Here is a 16,453-nt window from a genome sequence, read left to right on the forward strand (position 1 = left end):
TTTTAACAAACTATGAATGTAATTTTAATGATTCCTAAAAAAAAAAAAAATCATCCTATAAATCAGTTAGATAAGCCCTCACTATCCTCTAGCCAGACCCACAGAGCAAAATTTAAAAATGAGGCACTCACTTCCAAACCTTCCTCTGGGTTTGAAAAAAAAAAAACACAAAACAATGACTGAACTGACCTCCAGCCTCTACCATCATCCCTTCAGCTGCCCTTGCATCTCAGGTTTATCCCCTCCTTCAGACACGACCTGCTGAGCCACAATCTGAAGTCTTTAACGCCCCTCCCCAGCTCCTGCAGCTGGAGCCAGGGTTCCAGGCCACAGATTGCTCTCTGCAGCTGCTCAGCCTGGCCTGAAGGAACTGCAGCCTGGAGCTGCCTTCTCAGCTCTCAGCCAGTTCACCCCCACTCTCAGCCAGTTCACTCCCATCCAGGGCCCTGGGGGCTGCACTCAGCTCAGAGTGTCAAGTTACCATAAAAATAACAGCGGGCCTGCCTAGACGTGGTGTGCAAGCCAAGTGCAAGAGGGAAGTGTCCAGGGGGTGAGAAGGAGAAGAGGAGATCTCACTCTCTCCTCTCAGCTCTGTTTTCATCTGAATTTGAGTCAGAGGACTTGAGTTTCAAGAAATGCACTCGTACTTTAGATTACCATCACCACTACAGCCCCTGAAGTAACTCATTCATTTAGTATCTAGTATTTATGATATACTTAACTCCTGCGAATGTGCTTTTAAAAACATTATTCTAGGGCAAGAAGGGGATGGAGATTTGTTTGGTTTATTTATAGAATACCACATATAAAAGTAGGATTTGAATCTATGAAAGTTTGAACAAGCATTCCCACTCAACACAAATTGCTGATACTTCTCAAGCTTTTATTTTCTCAAAACTAAATCTAAGCATGACAGAGTTTCCTTGGGGCTACTGCCGGAGAGACAGGTCTTGGAGAGAGAAAAGGCTAATTTAAGCATTTATCCACTGTTCATTCTCTTTTGCTAAAATTAAATCAAAGTTCATGCCCATGCTATCCTCCCGCCTGGGACATTGGTGGCTTGATGTGGTCTAGCCCAGCCTGGATATTTCAAATAAAGTTAACTTCAATCACTCAAGGAGTTAGCAGCTTATTGATACTCCATCTATTGCTCTTTCATCTTGGTTTACCCCATACACCATGCCTCTTTAATCTGCTCCTGGCAGCTGTTTTATAAGTGGGTGGGTATAGACCTGGCGACAAGAAATGATGCCCACGTCCAAGCCAGGTAGGTAGGTAAGCACCAAGACCAGGCCATCCACCAGGTGGGTTAATCCAGGACATGAGGAAGAGGCTGCACAGAGGGTGAGAATAGTTTGGTGAGAGAGGAATGAAATAGATACACCTTAGATTCCCAATCTGAGCAAGGTCAAAGGCAGGTGGGCCACAAGAAATCAAAACAGAAAAACTTGACTTTGATAGAACAGTTCCCCAGTGTCTCATTTCTGTAGCTTCAGATTCATGTTTCACTCTAAATCAGAAAACAAAGTATTGTAAAAAACTGCAGCATTCTGAACCAGACTTTGTGGCAAGCACTCCAAAAGAAAAGCTTAGGATGACAGTTTTAGTGGCAGCCAGACCAGCGGTGGACATGCAGACAAGCAGAGATTAGGTATGTATATTTCCAAATTTTTAACTTTTAAAAAACAGCCTTATCCCAATCAAGTCAATCAAACACGTCAGACCTATCACCAGGAGACTTGGAGTCCTGTAAATCCAGAACACCGTAAGGAACAAAATGCATTGCAATTTCATTCCATCTTTCAAAACAGTTATAGCCTCATTCTCAGAGGAGAGGAGCTCATTCACCTCACTACTCCTCATGTATCCACAATTAACACAGTTCATGCAGGGTACATCACACCGTGCAATTCTCAATCAGCATTGACATGGCTAAAAGATCTTTAATAATCCTGGTTTTTACCATAAAAGCTCTCATTATTATCCCAGCTCTCTCTGCTTGTTCAGCGTGCCTGGTCACTTACACGAGGATGAGAAAAAACCGTGGGCTCGACTCATCTTTCCCCTGCCGTGTCTCCCAGAGAGCTGTTCGTGTCCCTGCAGGGCAATGCCACAGCACTGGCTGACCAGGTTTAAAATTAGCAGAGCCCTGGAGAGAAGCGGGTAACCTTCTGACAAGGTTAGCCAGCAGAGCAGAGCGCTGCTCAGAGAGGGGCATTAATAAGAAGCCAAGCAGAGCCTTTCAACAAGCCCATCAGGGCCTCTGGGAAGCCCGGCCGGCTGGAAGCCTGGCCGGCTGGAAGCCTGGGGGAGCCGGAGCAGCAGCGTGCAAGGCTGACCCAGGCTCTTATTTTTATCGCACCGAGTCAGCAGCTTCCTTTACAGGCAATAAACACAACCTCCAAACGTGCTTCTCCAAGTTTAAATGCAACATATCTACCCACCAGCTGTTCAATTATTTTAAAACCTTTAACTGGATTTTTAAAATACAGTATCTCTGGGATATCTAATTATAAAGCCAGTACCTTCAGATGGGGGGGGGGGGAGAAACAGGCTTATGGAAACATACAAGAACAGAATAAACTACTCAGAATGTACCACCCACTGCTAAGCATGCATGCTGATTTTTTTCTCGCACTTAGTAACATTATATTACTAACTAGAATTTTGGAGTTGTACTGTTCACCTAAACTTTTCACATTTAACATTTCACAGGTCCTAAAAGGATATCCATTATTATAGTACCCAGGTCATGGATATACTATCACTTTATTTAAGTATTTCCTTATGATTGGCCATTGAGAGTGTGCCCAACTTTCCTCAGCTATGGCAAGCACCCTTGTAATCATTTTCTAAGGACAGATTCCAGCATCAAAGGGCAAGAACAATTTCTAGGCCACTAATATAATACAGAGCAGGGACCCCATGAAAACTGGCAAGGTGCATGTGTCCCATTGCACATGTGGACATTTTCTGAATCAATGGATGCAACTCTGGGCTTTTTTCTAAAAAAACAACCCTGAATTCTCAAGTGACATTTTCCAACCACCTGTTGGGAGATAAGCAAGTCCAGCACAATAAAAGTGCCTTTGGCAGTGAGTTAAAGACAAGGGGAAATGATCATCACTTTTGACCTTCTCTAAAGGCAATTCAGATATTCCTCTCCCACCCCACTCACCAGACACTGCCAGCACAGCCACACTGGCTGCTTTAAATACTGAAGCTCCTCCTTGCAGAGCAGCTAGGACTTAAAGCAGTACTTCAAAGGAGATGTGAGCCACTCAAGCAGTGGATTAATTCACTAAGCCATGACACTTGTCCCTACAGGCAGTGACTTTTAGCTCAAGATGTGCTTTGTACATTGTACGAATCCCCAAACCAGCAAACTCTTCCGTGATTACTACTGAAAATCTTAATTGTCATCACACCAAAAATACTACTTAAACTCACTAAATTTCTTAGCATTTTATTTTTAAAATTCAAAATGACAATTATTAGGAAGCACTTACTAACAAGAGGCACAGCAGGAGCTGTTTCTGCAGACCAACACTCTACAAAGCACTATGAGATGGGTTAGAGGATCAACTTCCTAAACAAAAATGCATGACTCTAGTGCTTAATGCCAGTGGCACTAGTTTCTCAAAGGTAAGGAACTCTCAGATCAACTACATTCACAAAACTACTGAAATAACACGTGCAGAGCAAAGAAGAGTCAGGTATAGCCTAACCTATGCCCAGCCTAGCCTCATCCTGACTCTCCCATAATGCCAATGAAAGCAACACTGCCTGGAGTGCTATCAGCAGGCAGGCAGTATTGCCAGGTACTTAGAAGCATAAGCTCTACCTTGAGCTCTCTCTAAGCTAAAGTCTCTTCTGCAGAAAAGAACAGACAACTAGTAAATGGAACAGGGTTTCATTTCCTCTGAACATTTTTTGTCCATTCTCCATTGGGGTGCCAAGTGAAACACCTGCCAAGAAGGGATGAGGGACAAACAAAGAGCCTGTGGTGTAACCGAGAAGGTGTCAGTCCAGCCACATTACCGCACTGCTTGGCCTGGCAGCTGGGTCACAGCCCAAAGCAGTGCGGGTTCAAAGGCAATGCCCACCCACCTCTGTGTTACGGAAGAACATACTCTAAATTCCAAACCACTGGCAGAGCTAGAGCCTCAACTACAGCTTCTCTGCCAAAACAGCAGGATCCTAGCTGAGAGAAAAATATGCAGGGCCCAACGAATCAAGTGTAATAGCCAAACTTGAAGCAAATACTCTGTAGCAGCAAATGAAATGATTGCTCACAGCTAAGAGTCATTCAGTGCTGCATGTGAGGGTGGGGAGGGGCTCAGGACTTTTTTTTTGTCAAGTTTTGTTTTAGAAGAATTGTTACAAATGAGGTACAATGTGATGTTTGTTGATATATATACACACACATTATTATTAACTGTGGGCAGCATGCTTTGCAACAGGTTGCACGTTATACCTCCTGCCTAACTAAAATGCTGTATCTTTGACCAATGTCTCCTTTCTCCCCATCCACCTCCCTCATCCCCTACCTCTAATAACCATCTAACAACCACCCCTCTGCTTTATCATTACACTCTAATTCTTTTTAGACTCCAAAAATTTTTTCATTTAATCCTCACCACAACCAGAAGACAAAGCTGGCATTACTCTTCCTGTTATTCAGAAAAATGAAGTTTGGAAACATAAAATTGTTTGTCTAAAAAATCATACCACTAGGCAGCAGTCAAAGTCAAACTGAAACCCAGAACCATCTCAACTTAATCTCAAAGTCTGAAACAGAGCAACAGGAACTCTAACAGGGATGCTGTAGTGAGGAATGGAGGGCCTGATGGATGCTGGGGATGGTCCACTCCAACCTCAGGTCTCTCTGCAGATGCGTGTGCTCTGGCTCCTTAGCACGCTGTTAGAACAAAGGCAACATACAACAGCCACACACAATAAAAGGCAGCCAGAACGCAAAGCTGTGGCAGAGCCCTGACTTTAGCCACTGTGGCCCCAACAGACTTGGCATGTAGGCAGGTGGTTATCTCTTTAACTTCCTGCACCGATACTTTTCCAATACAAATTAGCATTTATTGTAATGAAATGACTCAAATTCATAATGGAAAATGTCAAGAATGCAACCAGAAAAGGAGAGGAATGGACAACTCACACAGTAGAATGAGAAATTAAGTACCTTCATGAGGAGGAAGGAAAAAGGTCAATTCGAGCCAACTTAAGGTGTCATTTTAAAGCAGCTAAGCAACAACCATTTAAAGATAATTGCATCTACAGGATAAAATGCATCACAAGAACTATGGTGGTGGTGGCAGAGCAGAGGCAAAGACTCAGCTGGTAACACTACTGAGAGCCTCAACAGGCTTCAGTCTTTTGACCAAATAATCCCAGCCAGAGAAACTTAACAGAATAAGAAGATTCTGTGTTCCACATACATTATAAAAGGAGAATGAAAAATCACAGTAGATACCTGCAACAGAGAACTGGGCATTTGGTCGCAAGAAAAATTCAATACAACTAAAACAATGGGCTGCTTCTCAAAGAATGTTATTTTGAAGAAGAAAAACAAAAAATACATAGATAGGAATTATAACTTTAGGTTTATTTATATAGCTATGTAAAGTAAAAACACAAAGGAAGTAAGTTACTATATCTTATACTTATTTATGCATTTTAGTGTTTGCAAATTTTAAGAAGTTATTCCAAGTGTTTTCTAAAAGTAAATTTAAGCAAACATCAGATACAAGTTGAGCACAAATAACCTTAGAGGTCAGAGGTAAGCGCATTCTAGAATCCTTTTTATCTCAAAGATCAGATTAGCTAATTTCTGACTTTGTGTCTAGTCACAATTCTCTCCCCATCGCCCCCCCCCCACACACAGAGACACACGCCCGCACCTATTTTAGCTAAACCAAAGGGTGCCATGTGCCCCCAGTAACAGTACTAATACATACCTGGTCCCATGCTAAGCACTTTGAGGCCTTCATTTGTTTAAGTCTCTAACACTCCTATATGAGAAAAGTACTATCCTTGTCCCATGGTAGAGATGGAAAGTTCAATAAACAAAGAGAAAATACATTGCCCACATACAGCTCAGACAGGTAGCAGATCTGTGACCTGACCTGAGCGTCCTAACCAGAGCACGCCGCTCCTCCTCTCAAGTCACTTTCCTCTCTTCAGCTCCTATAAAATCTCCCCCCAAAACACACCTCTTACTTATTTATAAAAGGCAGATACGGAAATCAACATCCCATCTGTCAGTTCACTTCCTAAATGCCAGCAACAGCCAGAGTTCAGCCAGGTCAAAGTAGGAGCCCAGAACTCAATGTAGGTCTAGCATGTGGTACTGTCACCTGTTTTGTCCTGGGGTTCTTGTGAACAGGAAGCTGGGTCAGAAGAGGAGCTGGGACTCAAACCTGTATTGGCTCTCCAACACAGGACGCAGGTATCAAACTCTCACTGTCCACACATACCCACTTCTGAGGAAAAGTCAGCATTGTCAGCATCGCCTCTTCCATAAAGCCCTCCTCTGCTCTCCCAAGCAGTGTGTGTATGTGTGTGTTTCCTTGGAAGTTCCACAGAATTCAACACATACAACTGTTCTTTCACTAGCACTGTTTACTGATTGATGGGGCCTACCCTAGTTTGGGATAAGAAGCAAATACAGACATTCTTCATGTCTAGTACCCAATATATATACTCAATACGTCAGGGAAGGAGGGACAAATGCACGACAGACTTCTCAGAACAGCAACATTTCACTAATGCCCAACATTATGAGTTCATGATTATTCTTCAGACCCGACAAGGTAAGCAGTTCTGACACATTTCATGGATGAACCCTACAAAGATCAGGCTAAGTAAAGAAAGCCAATGCCAAAATGACAAACATCATGAAGGCACACATTTGCCAGGGGCTGGGGGCCAGGGGCAAAGGGGAATGAGCAGTTACTGTATAACCAGCAAACACTTCCGGTTTTGCAGATGAAAAGAATTCCAGGGACAGATGGTGGTGATGCTAGCAAAACTATGCGAATACATGCAATGCCACTGAACTGTGCACTGGAAAATGGCTGTGTGCTCTGCATTAACATAGATCTGATATAGATAAAATGGGCTCTCAATACAAAGAAATCAAACCTAAGTCAAATTACATCAACAGACAATCTAACCATAGCCCTCAGAGCTGGAACAGAAACTTCACACACACACCTATTGTTGTCCTTGCATCTGTCCAAGACTCTCCCCATCTCATGCAGGAAGATAAATCACTTTCTGCATGAACCCTCTCTGGAAACCCACATTAGGCGAGCAGCCTGGCTGCAGGCTCCCAAAGCATCACATCCTTGGTACCAGAGCAGCTTTACAATCACCTATGCAAACCAAGCTCCACCACTTACCAGTATGCATCCTCAGGACCTGACTCAGCACACATCACCTGCAAAAAATACTGAAGCTTCTTTCACTACTACAGAAGGGTGGGAGGGTACAACAGCGGTTTGATTCTCAGAGCTAACAAATAAGGTTGTCTTGACCAAGGCAAGTAAATATCCACAGAAAACCCAAAGATTTTCTTTTGTGGAGGAAAAAAAATAATTGGCTTTTGATGTATTTGAAAGGCAGAGAGTGATAGAGTAGAGAGATTTTTCATCCCAAATGGCTGCAACTGGCAGATCTGAGTCAGGCTGAAGCCAGGAGCAAGGAACTCCATCTAAGATGCCCACGCTGGTGACAGGGATCCAAATACTCTGGCAGGGAAAGGGACTGGATGTAAAGCAGCCATGACTGGAAACAGCATTCAGATATGGGATGTTATGTTAGCATAAGCGGCAGCTTAACCCACAGAGCTACAATGCAAGTCCCCTCCACAGATTTTGTAACCTAGAACTGAAAGTAATAATATCTACCTGCAAATTTGCTCCAAGGAGGTTCCTGCTGCCTACTTGGTTAGCAGATTTGTCTGTAAGGTGATCTCCAGAGTGAATGCTTCCAGCCCACCTTCTGAGAGCCTGGGGCCAGGACTCAGATGCCAGGCACAAGGCGGGCCTACACCTCTTCCAATTCTCTCCAGACCCAGGAATAAAACTGTAATTACAATTTAGTCAATTTGCCAGGTACCTCACCTCTGAGCTACAATTAGATAGCATTCTTTAAGGCTGCTCAATCTTGAGTGATAGCCAGAGGTCAGCTGGCAAGGTGCTGGGCAATCGGCGCTCATCTCTGCCCTCTCCGCTTTCCACTCTTTCTGGTGGTAACACGCACAGCAGTATGTCTTCCCTGGGCCATATGAATTACCTAAGCACTCTGAAACTCCTCTGCTACACACACCTCCATGTTTATTCTCAGTTTATGCTTCACATGGGAGGAACATATTTTAGGACTTGTTACCAAGGAAAATATTTCTTCTTTTCCTCCAATTGCTGAGCAGCGATGCTAAAAGGCAAGCATTCGCTGGACTCATCTTGAATCCCACGATGCGGCAAGCTGCCAGGGCACAGAGCTACCACTGAGGCGCATAAATGACTGAAATTCAGCTTCAGGGCCAAGCAACACAACTGGGAATGGGAAGATGTGCACCTGTGCTTGCGGGCTGCCTGGGCACCTTCATCAGGAAGCAGAGTTCCCAAACAAATGTTAGGTCGAAACTCCTGCTCACTCTCCAAGAAATATCACAGGTAAAGATCTGAGAGCTGGGACAGCAGGGCAGATGACAGAGTGAATCTTAAAACCGATAATGACAGCTTTTTTTTCTTTTTCCCCTTCTGGCTAGTCTCATTTCTTGGGTCAAACTTCCCTTGCTATAGAAATGGATGGATATACAGACAATCTGACTCCAAGGACCTATCCTTTTCCTGAGAAAGATGAAGAAACAAATTGAGTACTTCCTATTTCCCCTCTTGGTTTCCTCACTTCTACAAAAGATCTGAGGCATGTCTTTCAGATCACTTTCAAATCTAATAGCCTATTTCTACTCCACTCATCTGCCCACCAGATCTAGCAGACCTCTGCCCCACTCAAGCCTAGACCACACAAGAGTTAAATTCTTTCTAAAGTTTCCAAAAGCACTACTGATCACAGCATATCACACGGATCATTATCATATTACATACACCATTTTTGCTTCTACAGAAGCACACTATTTCTGCAAAAATAAATTCTGAGGTGTTTTTAAATTAAAAAGTACTATTTGGAAGCAAATCATAAAAATTACAGGCAAACTTACAAATACATATTTTTACATTAATAATGGCTTGTTTAAAAGAAAAGATTCATTGGGCTATTTCAAAGAAATATTCTCTGGTTTACTTTATTTCTTTTTTTTTTTTAAGTTGTGACATTTCCTTGCACAAAGAAACAAAAATTAAGCTTCCAACTGGAGGGAGCCCACCACGCTCCCTGTGACCATCAAGCTGGACAAAAGTTCTCAGTTTAAGATGTTCACGCACCAAGCATCAAGCAATAAGGGTCGAGGATAGGCCTGTCACGTGAAATTCAAGTGGGGGAGAAATGTAAAGAATATTCACAGGTGCACACTTCTTGTAGGTTTAAGAATAATCAGTAATATATTCTACCATTAAAGGAACAATAAGTGCTCACTTCCAGCCCACTTAACAGTAACTTTTTAATTCAACAAAATGATCTGAAATTCTAAATACACAAGTCTCAGAGTACATATTCCTCCTTTAAAGAAATTAAATTCTGTTGAGATAAATTGCTATCATGGGGCCCGGCAGCATGGCCTAGTGGCTAAAGTCCTCGCCTTGAACACGCCCGGGATCCCATATGGGCGCCGGTTGTAATCCCGGCAGCTCCACTTCCCTTCCAGCTCCCTGCTTGTGGCCTGGGAAAGCAGTCGAGGACAGCCCAAAGCCTTGTGAACCTGCACCCCTGTGGGAGACCTGGAAGAAGTTCCTGAATCCTGGCTACGGATCGGCATGGCATCGGCGGTTGTGCTCACTTGGGGAGTGAATCATCGGATGGAAGATCTTCCTCTCTGTCTCTTCTCCTCTTTGTATGTCTGACTCTCCAATAAGAACAAATAAATCTTAAAAAAGAAAAGATAAATACTACCAGGTGAGACAATGGAAAACAATAACAAAAATTGTCTTTGGGGCCTCGCGTGGTAGCCTAGCTGCTAAGTTTCCGGCCTTGCACACACCAGGATCCAGTATGGGCGCTGATTCTAGTCCCAGCAGCCCTGCTTCCCATCCAGCTCTCTGCTAGTGCCCTGGGAAAGCAGTAGAGGATGGCTCAAGGCATTGGGATCCTGCACTCATGTGGGAGACCCAGAGTAAGCTTCTGATTCCTGGTTTCAGATTGGCTCAGCTCTGGCCATTGCAGCCGCTTGGGGAGAAAAATCAATGGATGGAAGATCTTCCTCTCTATGTCTCCTCCTCATATCTGACTTTCCAATAAAAATAAAAACAAATCTTTTAAAAGTTTTTTCCTTTGGACTAAAAGGAGATGAATATGTCCACTATTTCTGCTGAATGGAAAGAGTAATCAAGAAAAAATACACTAGGAATTTCAGTACATGATGTGCTGATCCACAGACAGAAACCTGACAGCAAAGCAACAGTCAGAGTGAACAATGAACACAATCAAGACCAATGGTAGAGAAGAGCTCCGTTCCCAATTCCCACACTCTGATGAAGAGCAGTGCTTGAAAGCCCGCCTTACTCGCTTTGAATCATGTCTAGCTAAAGGACAGAACCTGCAAGGCAAGCAGTAGGTGCATGAATGGTTCACAGTTTAGCGAGGTGTCATAAAACACATACAAGCATTCATTCAATTAGCCTGAAACATAAATGCAGCCAACCTGAGGTCAGACTGCACTGAAGCCATGAAGATAAGTTAACAGTCTCCTTCTTCAAACACCTCACAGACCAGTGGAAGAGGCAGACACATCAACCTAGCTCTAATGCAGTGATGGAAAGAGGCACTGAGAATGTGGGAACACACTGGTGCTGGAGCCAGATACACACTGCCAATAGATCATGTACACACCTGTTCTCCTGATCACAGCTCTTACCCCCACAGTTAAGAGCTGGGCAGAGCTCAAAACAGGTGCAGGAAAGGGGGCCAGGCAGCGCAGACAGGCATGACCTTACTAACACTGAGGATTGGTTTGAATGCACTCTCCATCACATGGGAGCTGTGTGTGCCAAGTATTTAACATCTCCAAGCCTTAGCATCTTCATTGTGCTCCCCAATATGGCTTGATGAGAGAACCTACAGATTGCAGGCTATATGCCTGCCTTGAGAAAGATTGTACAAAGCAGCCACTACTATCTACTGCCCAGGGCAGGGACCAGGGAAATCCCAAACCACAGTACTAAAAAAAGATCCTGACTCCTTCTCCCTCTTCTGCGCCTTCCTGCAGTCACTTCTTTCCAGCAGTGCTGCCTTGGGTAACACTCAAGTCCACCAAAAAGGACCTAGGCGAAAGGGAAAGGCAGAAGGAACTCCTGGCTAACAGGTGGGCAAGGAGATGGACACTCCATGGCTTGGAGGCCCTCAGTGGTTCTGAAGGCCTGAGACAGATGCCTGCAAGGCTTCAACACCTGCCTTTCTGGAGTGCTTTGGTTTCTGAATAATGCAGCACAGTTATTTTCTCCCCATCTGCACATTATCATCTCCTTTACAACACTAAAATTCTGAAGCATGCTCCCACCTGATCACTACAACACTTTGATAGAATCCCAGAGCTTCCAACTTCTTTAGAAAACCTTTGGGTATGTCTTTGTGTTTCGTCATATACAGTTGTGATTGCACCTGTGTTTACGCATTCCAGTGCACACCTGTATGCAAACACAAACTTGCTTCTCCTCGTTGAGGGGACTGTAACAGACAACCTGTGGACATGGAGGAGAGGCAGTGGAGGGAACTACACCCAGCTCCACTGCACAAAGCAGCTGTTACATTTCCACAGGACCACACTGGCAAAGTTCAAACTTGCTGTGCCTGCACAAGCACCAGAAGACCCTTCCTCTTCCCTTGGACTGCTTCCCTTGCAATTAACCAGGAAAACTGAAAACATTGGCAGGGGGAAAGGGCAGCGGTGAGGGAAGGGGACAGGAAAGGAGCCCCAGAGCTACATTTGAGCCTGGAAAAGGTCACAGGACACCAGGGAAGCTAGAATGCTCAGGCTTCTTTCCCTTAATTTCTGGGGTCAGGGGGAAAGTCTCTATTGTTTATTTAGAAGCAGGTTTGCCCAAAAACCCAGTGGTCAGAACTTTCCTCTCCTAAAATTGTCTTACTTGTGCTTCACAACAACCCAAAAAGTAAGTGTGATGGTATTTGCCTTTTTTTTTTTTTGGTAGGAGAGAAGCTACAGGAGAGGACCCCAAGGTGAGCAAAGAGGGAAGCCTTCAGGGTTCGTGCTGTGCTATAGCAACTTATGCTGCAGCATGCCATATGAATGTCAGTTCATGTCCCAACTGCTGCACTCCCAATCCAGCTCCCGGCTAATGCACCTAGGAAAGCAGCAGAGGACAGTCCAACTACTTGGGCTCCTGCACCCACATTGGAGACCTAGAGGAAGATTCTGGCTCCCAGCTTCAGCCTGGTCCAGTCCTGGCCATTGGAGTCAACTTAGGAAAGACTTGTCCCTCTCCAGCTCTGCCTTTCCAATAAATAAAAATTAATTTTTAAAAAAAGGGAAGGGCTATCATGCTATCTTCACACTGCTAATCTGGCTTCTACAGAGTCAGAAGCATCTAAGTTCTTGAGCAGCTCAGTTCAACTTGTGATGTCAGAGCAAGCCTTAAATTCAGTGAATATAAAAGAAAGAGAATAGTTGTACTGCCTTGCACAGAGCAGTCAGCCAGAGCTCTGTCCAGAACCATGTCCAACCATTACCAGAGGTTGGCTGCTGGCTTCCAATCACCAGCTCTCTTAACACCAGCTTCCTTGTCATTCCCCACAGCCTAGTTCAGTTTTTCCACTGCCTTGTGGAACAATCGGACACTGTGCTCAGAGGGATCCTTTCACTGTTCACCTTTTTCAAAGACACTAAGATCCATCCCAAGAATTAATTAAAGCCCACTCAAGCCTGAGAACCATCAGGAGAAATACTATATTCCTCTTTGACTACATCTGCTACCCAGACTCTGCCCTGTCTTTTGTTTCTCCATCCTCACTTTAAACTCCAGAAGACCCAATCCTAGATTCTTCTATACTCATATCACACTATTACCACAACTCCTACATCTCAAATACTCACATAGTAGCATTTCCTTTGTACCCATTATGTCCCATGTGTCAAAACGAAGTAGAGGAGGACCCAGCACAATGGCTCAATGGGCCAATCCTCCCCTTACAAGTGTCAGGATCTCACCTGGGTACCTATTCATGTCATGGCTACTCCACTTCTAGTCCAGCTTCCTGCTTCTGGTCTGGGAAGGCAGTGGAGGTTGGCCCAAAGCCTTGAGACCTTGCATCCATATGAGAGACCCTGCACCATGCGGGAAACTCCTGGTTTCAAATCAGCTCGGCTCTGGTTGTTGCAGCCATCTGGGGAGTGAACCAGTGGATGGGAGATTTTTCTCTTTTCCTCTTTTCCAAATAAAAATAAATAAATCTTGAAAATGAATGTAGGAAGGCTGATGTTATGGCACAATTGGTTAAGAAGCCACTGTGTCACCTGCACCTATATCCGAGGGCTGGTTCAAGTCCTGGCTACTCTGCTTCTAATCCAGCTTTCTACTAATGCACCTGGGAGGCACCAGATATTCCAGAAGTACTTGAACTGCCGCCTCCCACATGGGCGACCCAGATGGAGTTCCTGACTCCTGGCTTCAGCCTCAGCCAGCCCTACCAATTGTGGCTATTAGAGGAGTAAACCCATAGATGGAAGATCTCAGTCTTCACTGTGTTCTATTTTACTCCACCTCTTGGAAAAAAAAAGAAAACACACACATACATCAGAGTTGGGATTTCAAAAAGAAATACTACAATATACTTTCAGCCCTCTAATCATCCATGATCTAATAAAAAAGACAAGATACAAATGATTGCTGGGACTTGCTGAATCATTTTGATGCTGGTATTCACCAATCATCAGGAGTTGGAAAGGAGAGCAGCTATGAAGGATACAATGACATCCTGACTTTACAAGGTGAAAATTTAATAAGGATAAACATCAAGTCACACACTTAGGAGAGAGAGAACCCTCAGAAGTATAAGATGGAAAAGATTATATGAGAAAGTTTTAGGGTTACCCACAAGCTCAATGACTCAATAGCAGGAAGCTGCTATAAAAGCTAATGCAATGTCAGGCTGTCTTTATTAGAAATACTGCACTCACAGAGAGGGAATTTTCACAAGTCTGGATCCCACAAACTGTGGGGGGTGAGTTGATGCAGACCAACCAAAATAAGAATGAAGCCACATCCTATAAGGAATGGAGATGATAAGGCCGAAGAATGAATGCCAGAGAAGGCTCTTTAAACTTGAGTCTTGAGTCTCAGGCCTCATATTCCATGTACAAAGCTACAAAGTTTGGAGCTGGTTTTGTGGCATACTGAGTAAAGCTGCCTACAATACTGGCATCCTATATGGGTGCCAATTCAAGTCATAGCTGCTTCATTTCTGATCCAGTTCCCTACTAACCCATGTGGGAAAGCAGCAGAAATGGCCCAAATACTTGGTCACCTGAAGCCACATGGGAGATCAAGGAGAAGTTTCTGGCCTCTGGCTTTGGTCTAGCACAGCCCTGTCCTCTAAAATAAATAAATCTAGGGCCCAGCGCCGTGGTCTAGCGGCTAAAGTCCTTATCTTGAAAGTGCTGGGATCCTATGTGGGTGCCAGTTCTAATCCCAGCAGCTCCACTTCCCATCCAGCTCCCTGCCTGTGGCCTGGGAAAGCAGTCAAAAACAACCCAAATCCTTGGGACCCTGCACCCACATGGGAGATCTGGAGGAGGTTCGCGGCACCTGGCTTCGGATCAGTATAGCACTGGCCGTCGCACTCACTTGAGGAGTGAATCATCAGACAGAAGATCTTCCTCTCTGTCTCTCCTCCTCTATGTATATCTGACTTTCCAATATAAATAAATAAATCTGTAAATAAATAAATAAATAAATAAATAAATTTAAAAAGAGGGGGAAAATCACCAAAAAATTATCAAGGCAGAGACAAACATATTTTTACTATTAAAGATGGGATAAATTACATACTATTGCTACTAGAACATTTGTTAGTTATACTTACAAGACGAATGAAACTGTACTTATTGGAAAGAGAAAATTACAGAAGTATTAGGCAAAGTTTGAGTCTTTCTTGGAAAAAGAAAACAAAGAAAAACCATAGACTGCCTTGAAAGTGTCATGGAAGACCACAGAATATAAACAACAGAATCTATCGATAGTCAAAGCATAGATAAAATCAAGGGTTTTTTTTTTTCTTTAAGGTTTATATTTAAAGCTTTCTTTTTTGCATCTCTATTTTCTCAATGTTTTCTAATGAACACAAATTACAAATTTGGTCATAAAAATTATTTTAGATTTTTCAAAAGAAAAAAAAAACCCTCAAGGAGCTAGCATATGTGATGGAAGGCTGGTGTGGAAGGGTGGGGTGAGGGTTAAAACCCAGGGGAAGACAAACCTAGGAGATGCCATGTGAGCTCCACGTAAGAGCATGGTCTACAAGTGAAATAAAAAGTTCTTTGAGCTGGTATGCTCCTGATCCAACCAGCCCTATCTCTAGGATACACTCACATTGTTACCTACAGAGAAACCTCCACAGATCCAGGCAGTACAAGTATAGCTTCTTCTAAATGACTGTGAAGCATCCTCCCATTCCCAACATGGCAGGAACCGTCCTTGCTTCACAACCCATCATACCTTAATTCTTCCAATATAAGTTCCAGTTCCCTACCAAACATCTATCACCTACTCTCTCACCAAATCAGGAAAAAATGACAAAAGAACTCTCAGCTGAGAATCAAAGTTTCTAATCTCAGCAGTGTCATGGGAAAGAAGGCAGCTTTAGTCCAGTCACTTAACTCCTAGCAGCTTCAGTTTCAAGTCAACTGTGAAATGCCTCTAGCATTTAATCAACTTCATGAGGTTCTGCTAGCAATTCAAGAGCAAGCCTGTGGGGGTGCTTGACAAACAAGCAAGTGCTATAAGCAAGAGCCGATTCACCCAGCTGTGGATAGCCCTGCTCAGTGACTGGTACAGCAAGGCAGTTTAATTCATGTTTTATGAGTGATAAATGAGTCCTACTTTGTCTCAGTGTGATGAACTACCTAATAAAAGCTTGCCAACGTTGTATTAAGTACTAATAAAACAGGAGAGAGGTTGTGGTCAAACATGCTGGACCCACTCACCTTGAGCAATACAAAGGTACACTGGCTGCCCTTGTGCAAGACACTACAGGGTCTCTGCGATGTTTACTGTGAGTCTGCAGCACATGAAATACCAGCATTCAG

Source organism: Ochotona curzoniae, unplaced genomic scaffold, assembly GCF_017591425.1.
Source record: "Ochotona curzoniae isolate NIBS_2020 unplaced genomic scaffold, NIBS_Ocur_1.0 contig_517, whole genome shotgun sequence".
NCBI lineage: Eukaryota > Metazoa > Chordata > Mammalia > Lagomorpha > Ochotonidae > Ochotona > Ochotona curzoniae.